An 8,542-nucleotide genomic window follows, 5' to 3' on the forward strand; every position below is an offset into this window, starting at 1 on the left:
TTGTATTTGACTTTTTGCTTTAAGTTCCATGAGGCTGATAAAATTTGTAAAGCTCAGCACAGTTCATATTTATTTTATGGACAAAGCACAATGGAACATATCATCTCTAACCTGGCTGAAAATACACATCAAAGAAGCAACATTACACATTAGTTTCTGAAACTAGTAAGAGAGCATGAAGTATATGAGCTGTACTGAAAGAAAGAAACTTACAAGGCAAAAAATTGATTATGCGTTATTTTCCTAAGAAATTGCTTTTATAGAACTAAGTTCAACAGAAAAAGTCTGAGAAAGAAAACCGTTATGAGCAGCCCTGACTTGACAGGAGAAGTGAGTGCCTGGCTTATGCAAGTGGTCATTTCAGAAATCTCTTATGTCCTTGTTCCTCCCAAGAAAAGGATACACCAGCACAGCAAGATTCAGATGCTGAAGAAAATTCTTAAAGCAAGATTCTCGATAGGGTCTTTCTTTGCTTTTGTTTTTATTTTTGCTTTCTTTTCCTTACAGTCTGCACTGTAAGGAAAAGAGGAACTGTCATTATTAATATGTAATTTGGAGTCCTGATGCATATCTTCTTCTTGTTTCAGTGCATTCTTGCCTGCATCAAGTGGATTTCTAACAGTAAAGTTCATAACACCCCACAAAGAGAAAGTAAATTAGAAGAATAATATAACTGCACTTAAATATTTATTTAAAAAGCTTATCCTTGCCTCTCACACTACAGAATGCTATGGCTGAGCTGAAAAGTGATTTTAATAGGAATTCCAAGCTGAGGAGTCCAGCTGAATATGTTGCACTCAGATTATGTTAAATGTTAGATTTCTGACATTAAATACGTAACACGGGATAGATACTGTTGGTGTTCTTGACACCAACACTGCAGGATACTGACAAAAGATTGAAGAGCAGTGTGTTCTTTTTTTACTTTCCTCAGTGTCGCGGGTTGGGTTTGTAACTGGGCAGAAACACCAATTTAGTGTAGTGGTTTGGTCTAAAATACTCATTACTGTTTATCTTCTGTGAGATAAGAATTAGGAGAAATGCAAAGCAGGCACCAAACTTGAAAGAATATAAAGAAGTTTATTAACAGACCTAAAAGAAGGGAAAAAAAAAAAAACATTATACCACCTTCAGAACTCTCCTCCTCCCCCCACCTTCCTCCCTTCTCCCACTGCCAATGTGAAAAGACAACCCTTGAGATGTTCAGTCTGTTTACCACTGCCATAATAACCTTGTTTAGTCCATTTAGAAAGAGAAGTCTCTTCTTGCTCATGCTATGAAAACAGTATCACAACGAGACAGCCACCCACTTCCAAATATTGTTCAGTCCATTTAGGAAGAGGAGTCTCTCTGCCTGCATGTGAGTCCCTTTCCCCGACTTGCAGCTTGTTCAAGGTCACACACAGATAGCAATTGGTTTTCCCGCGTTCGAGGGTCCACTCTTGAAGTTTTTTGGGGTACAATTTTAAGGTTGAGCTGTCCAGAAACAAAAACAGAGGCCCTTCTCCTTCTGTGGGAGCAAAGGGTCTTCATCATCTTCATTGTTAGGACTATCTCTGGGAGCATCTCTAGGAACTGAGGTTTCTCCTTTCCTGTTTGGAGCAAAAGTCCTCATCATTTCCATCTCTCCCTGTCCAAACTTCTCATGAAATTACAGCAGCGTCAGCATCTGCCTATCTCAGCACAGGTGCTTTTGCTTACGAGCTGAACACTCCACCCCCCAGATCTTCATGGAATTACAATGGGATACTCTGATATATCACAGCTTCCCAACAGAATTTCAGCTTTAAGCATCTCCTCTCTCTCTTCCCTCAGGGTTTCAGCTCTTCACAGCAATAAAAGGGTTAATCTCACCTCGGCCTTGCAGCTTTGCAGCTGGAATGTTGAATTTTTCTTATTGAAGTGGAGAGGGGGGAGAGCCGAGCCGCTCCGGCTGCCCACGGCAAGGCAGTGGGGGGGGTTTCACGGCTGGAACAGGTCCATCGGCTCCAGGATGGCCGTGGCCCGGCCTGGCCTGGCCCAAGCAGGGCCTGGCCGGGCCCACTGGGCCCTGCTCGGGCCCCGCAGCCACCTGTCCCAGCGCCGGAAACGAGAGAGAGCTTGGAGGGGGAGTTTGCCTATTCTTAAATGTGGATCACAGAGGTGGTCACAACTTTAAGTGGCTTAGAGAATTGTCCATATTCAAACTGGCCAGCTGATAGGTTCTATCAGGTCCCAGAGGAAACTGTAAGCACCCCTTAGCAAGGACATCCCTTCCGGGACTGTGCTTGCTAACCTATGACACTCAGTTGTCATTGTTCACACTGGATTTATGTTTTGGTTATATTAAAAAATAAGTAAAATGCTTTCTTTTCCCCTCACAATATTATTAGCACTAATGTTGGTAATGATATTAAAAAAGTACCTTCCATGAATATTTCTGATGAGCGGGTAAAGGATAGCTCATACAATTACCTGTCTAATAGAACAGTTCTATTCTAAAATGCATGAAATCCTAGGAAAGGGCACCAGGATGGTCTTGATGTTCAAACTTTGCAGACTACTGTTCAAATACCAGTGTTTTTCTAGCTGTCCTCTCTTAAAGAAATCTTGTAACCACTACACAAATGCCACTTTTAATGACTCTGCTAAAATTTCAAGTAAGCCCTCCATCATAGCCAAGGTTCCTATAATACACAACCTTTCTGATAACCATGACATATAAATTGCCTGCAGAAGGAAATCAGAAGAGTATATCTCAAATTCAGCTCATCTGTCAAAAGCTTAAAGATGATTTCTGACCACAGTGTTATATGAATGTGTTTGGACTGTTGGTAAACGACAGCTATTGGAGAGATAAAAGCACCAGCTTGGAAAATGAGAACTCCTTTAAATTTAATCTAATGGGGCCTATTTCTGAGTAGTTACACACCATGAAGTTTTGATTTTTCTATTTAAAAACCCTAAGATGAAAAGGACAGCAGGAGAAGGGTTAGGATTGAAACAGCAAGATTATCTTTTGAGATAATACAGAAACATGGCAGTAACAGGAACCCCATAGATTATTTGCAGAGGATTCCATGAAATAGTGAACATGGTAGTAACCTCAAAAAAATATTCTGAGGCAGACTACAGAACACCAAAAAAATCTAATACCTTTATAAATATTTAAGGATTTCTGCAGAGAAGTTGGCTTTTTATTCAGAGGAAAGAGGAGGAAATATCCAGGTCACCAAAACAGTGGCATACATATCTAGTTCAGATTAACTAGATGCAGTTAGGAAGAAGCTGTTTTCCCCAAACTGATAAGGCACTTTCAACAGGCCCAGTGGATAACCATGAATAAGACCGGATGTTGTTATTGTGCATGATGTTATGGAGTAAAGTGTCACATTCCATGTGACACAATAAGAATTCAGTGCATTTAGGCACACTACCGTGTGGGTCACTGGCAGCTCGAGCTTTCCACCGATGCTCGTGGGACAGGGCCCAGTCATGAATGCTGTAGAGGCCTGCATGGTCCATCACAAATTCACTGTGATTTACATCTGATTAAGATAAAAGTACTTAAAACAAATGTACAGATATAAAATCAGAGCTAAATTAAGAAGCCATTTACCACAACTTTCTTCACTCCTCTGAATCTCTCCACGTGACATAGCGCTTTCCTTGTAAGGGCTTTTCAGAGGAAAGTTTTTGTTTAACTGTTGAATATTCTGAAGTATTTTTTCTTCCTGACCGACCTTCATATTCTTCAAGGACTTCCTTCAGAAACTGAGGACTAAAAATACTGCTCTTCAAACAGAAAACTCCCATATGTAAGAGACTACTGGACAGTGCCAGCTCCAAAACCTGCACTCATGACATATATACATACATATGCTCATACACATACCCACTGATAATACTGCAAATGAAAGAGGAAAAAGCAAAAGGAATGACTTTGAAGACAATCAAGATTCATTTAAGAGCTGAAAAGAGACTGTTGAACAGTCTCTAAGTTGAAAGTCTCTAAGTTGAACAACTTTCTAATTTCTTCCTCATAAAGATATTTCCTGAATTAATTTCTCTTTTAAATTGACCTGCAGCCTATATTGTTTTTTAGAAAAAGTTAGTATTACTCTCGGCCTTCATATAAATATTTTCAGTGATGGGAATAATCTGTATCAGGCCATGTCAACTTGTTCTGGTGGTTAAATATTTTTACTTCAGAAAATATTTTCCTTGCATCTTGGTACTGAACACACCGAGCCTCTGTTTCCAGCACCCAGGATATTGTTATATTGTTGTTTTTCATTATAGATATGTCTAAACTAGGATCATTATTTATTTTGCCAAAATTATTCTTTGGATTTTTTTTCTTCATAAAATAATTATTATTTCTTTTTACAAAAAAGGTTTTCTGGCTTTCTGCTTAGGTACATTTCATGGTGCTTTCTTAAATTTTAACCAATATTTCACTATGATTCCCATATAAATATAAAGCAGAAACACAGAAATCCAGGAGTATTTGTGCTATTATCAAGGTCGGAAGGAATATAGTCTGTCTTGTCCTACTGTCATCTTTTATATACATCAGGATTATATTAGTCTTTTTGGTTCCATTACAGTACCATCATATTTTCAGATATCGTTTTCCAGAATAAAGTTCTTTTTCTTGAAGAAGCATGTATTTCATCTTTTGTTACAAATGTAGCTTCTTAAACATTAATAAAATTTATGGGTTGAACAAATTGATCTATATCACAACTACGGACAACTTCTCCCATGATTGTATTGGTTGCACCTGTATTGACCTTAATTCAATATCCTTTTCTTACCTTCTCTAAGTAAAAGTTAGAGCACAGTGTCATGTATCTCTTGATTATAGCTCTTTGCTTATAACTATACTTTATTTTTAATCAATTTGTTCACTAATGCCAATTTTTTTTAAAGTTAATTTTGAATTAGTCATCCATGTTGTATTGAAAAAGAAAGTTAAAATATAAAGAAGATAAAACCATAATTTTATCTAGAAAGACACTGGAATGTGCTAGCTTCTCAAAGTGTCTTATGATTTTTACACCAAACTCCTTATAGTAATGTGGTAGCCAATCTAACTGTCGGTTGGACAATGATGGCATCTTTGCACTATTTGTCCAGGAAATAGAAATGAATTTTGTATTTCCATTTTTTAAATGAAGAAGGTAAGGTTGTTGCAAAAATGGAAATAATACATGATCCGAAGTTTCATGTCCTATGACTTCTTGATTTTTTTTCCTTTTTAAGATTTCTAAAAGAGATTTTAAAAAATAGTTCAGAAATTATTTCCAGAAATTCTGAATAAAACCTTTGACAACTGGAAAAGAGAGATATTTCTCATTAGATCTATCTCTCTTTCTGGGTTTTTTTTTTTTTCAGAGAGAAATAATATAGAGAAATCATTAAGAAATTTAAATAATCCTAACTTACAGCATAATGAATAAACTGATATGTTATTTTGCATGCATTCAGTCAGAGCTATCAATTTAGTGCTGATTTATAACCATACTACTTTTAATATTAGCCTCCAGCTTTGAGGATATCTGAAAGTCCAGGCCAAAAATCAAAAAAGCCTTGAGAAATGCTAATTACACTCCTGCAAATCAACTATATACTGGAGGAATAATGCAACAGACACATACAGATCTGTGGATTTGATGAATCATGGACATGAATTTTTGGGTTATTAAATGCTGGCATATACAGCAAACACATGCTGTATATACTGTGTATATAGTGCAAATACATATTTGAAGATTTCATGTGTTAGGTAATCCTGAGTAGAGGAAAAAAAAAACATTTTAAGAAAATGTGTATCTTGGTGTTAAATATCAAGTCAGTAGATGACTTCTGATTTTGGTACAGAATACATTTCCATATAGAAGCATAATGGATCAAACCAACTTTTCTAACTTGTCACAGAAAACTTGTGCTACTGCTTTTAGTGAAATGCTGGAGCACTACCATCCCCCAAGTTGCAACTACAACAATAGAACTCATTGTTTCCATAGAAACCAAGGAATTTCAGATGAGGGGGGAAAGTAGGCTGCGGTGTATTTCTGCCCCTTCTTACATGCGGTAAAAATAATAAGCAGACATGCAGGATGAAGAAAATACTCAATTCTCTCCTCCCATTTTTGGGAAGTCATAGAGTGCATGAATGTCAGTCAGAAGAGCATCCCAAAAAAAGGGAAAATAAAAGGTGCCATGCTCTGTCATATGCATCCTATATATGGATTTGCAGCAGGCTAGTAACCAGTCAAAAAAAGCAATTAAAATAAATAAATCAGTACCTTTATTTATAAACTATTGAGAATCTTCCTTGCAGTGTCTTGCAGTGTTGCAGCTTGCACAACATTTGATATGAAAAATCCTTGGCAACATTCCTGAAGTCTGAAGCCTTTCAACATGCTTTGACTACCAGTGTACAAGTCCTCAGAGGTGTAATATTTCTATGATCCAACTCCAAAAAGACCTTGAAATTATTAGCTTCAAATTGGCATTGTACTGCTGTGTAGGAAGCAAAAATGAAAAATGAGAATCTGATCACTTTTTTGACTACCCATACACCTTATTCACTGGGCAAAATTCCTATAATTTTCTCCTAACTTATTGTTTAAAAAAGAATGTTGATTTTTTTTTACAAGTCACCATGGGATATTTTAAATTAAGCGGCATCTATAATTTCATATTTGAATAAGTAGCACAGAATGCACAGACCAATTCCAGCATAGCAACCCTAAAACTGAAAATGAATGTTAATTTGCAGGAAGAACATTTTTTGTGACTGTGAAGAACCGAAAGTAATAACTAAATATTGCATCCTGTTACAGTCTCAAAAAGACATGTTCCTGACCTTATTCTGCTAATTAGGAAACCAAACCAGTGCCAATCTGCAATTACCTTTTCTGAAGTTCCAGAGCTGAGTTTTAATAATGTATGCAGCATAGCACATTCCTATAAATAATAGGACCTCTTTGGTAAGAAGACTCAGGCATTTGTTAATGTGTCTTTAAATTAGTCCAATTAACAATTTCAATGTTTTATACCAGAAAATACATAATTTTAATTCAACAACTGAATATCTACTCCCAACTATTTGGACCTTTAAAACATACAGATCAGGAGTCAGAGAAGAAAATGTTCTGTGCTTTTTGTCACTTCTATGGAACTTCTAATTCTTGTCAGCATCATCCTCCATAATAAATTGATATTTATCTGCAAAAGCACAAATCTGTAGTGTTTAAACAATTTCATGAAACTAGTCACATGCTTTAAAACCTTAGCAGCCTCTCAAGCCACCTGCAGACTGGTCTATCAGACCACTGAACTGTTCAATTACTGTGATTACTGGTATTACTTGACTTAGTATCTGTGTCTTCTGCCAACAGAAGAGAAGGAATATATATATATAAAACAGGAAACTATATACAAATTTTCTGTAGTTCATGTGAGTTCGTATTAAAATCCTCATAAACAATGTTAACTTTCTGTGTGGTGTATGAAAAGACACGGATGATTTTCTTTTATGATTATGTTTTGAAGACTTTAATTTCAGTAGAGAGCTTCTTAATGTCCTTAATTGTCCAAGCTAATGAAAACTTTGCCTGTGTTAAATTCCCATGGACAGGTGCTTTCTAACTTGATATCCTAAGGATATGAGGATTATACCCACATAATATACATGGGTTTGTGCATGTGAGTGTCCCCAAGTATCTTAGGAGAAAAAAAATCTAACCAGCCATGTAGGGTTCTCAAAGTTATTCTGTTCTTAGGCTGCCAAGGAAGATAAAGACTTGATTAATGTAGCAGTAGAGAGGGGAAAGGACAGGCTCTCATACTCCATGATGGAAAGAGAAGCAGTGGAAATCCCAACTGCTTGGAAGCTTCAGATAGGGATTGCACCTCAGATACAGCAGGATGCAACCACAGTATTTATTGTTATAGTGGTCATGATTTATCTGTTCATACAAGATTAGTGAGTGCCTTGAGGACAATCTGGGTCAAATTTTTGTTCTATCTATTGCTGTCCCACTAAAAGAGCATATTGGCTGTGAGACAACAAATGATATCTTGTCTCCGAACATATAAAATATCTCAAAACAAGTAACTAGCCACTTCAAAGACAACACTTATAGGAACTGGCGAGTATTTCTGCTACCAATACTGAACTCTGAGTTTGAGGGAAAAGGCTGACCAAAAGGACAAGACTTCTCTTAGCATAAATATGTAATGATGTTACCAAATAGCATTCTGAGCTAGAGACATGAATAGTTTTTACCTTAACTACAAAAGAAGCCTAACAAACAAACCACCAACTATCTAACCAATCAACAAAAACTTTATGTGTAAGACTGTATTCAGTTTGGGGGAATATTTTTTATTTATACTGCAAGTTTTCCCATAATATAACGTAAATGACGCCAAAAATTGCTACTGTGTGCTGAGGAATGCAGGGAGGATAAAATGTTTTAAAGGCAGAAAGACCTGCTAGGTTTTGAGCATACCTACGAGTTGTGTAGGTAACTGGGTTATTTGCGAG

Source organism: Corvus hawaiiensis, chromosome 3 (genome assembly GCF_020740725.1).
Source record: "Corvus hawaiiensis isolate bCorHaw1 chromosome 3, bCorHaw1.pri.cur, whole genome shotgun sequence".
NCBI classification, from domain to species: Eukaryota; Metazoa; Chordata; class Aves; order Passeriformes; family Corvidae; genus Corvus; species Corvus hawaiiensis.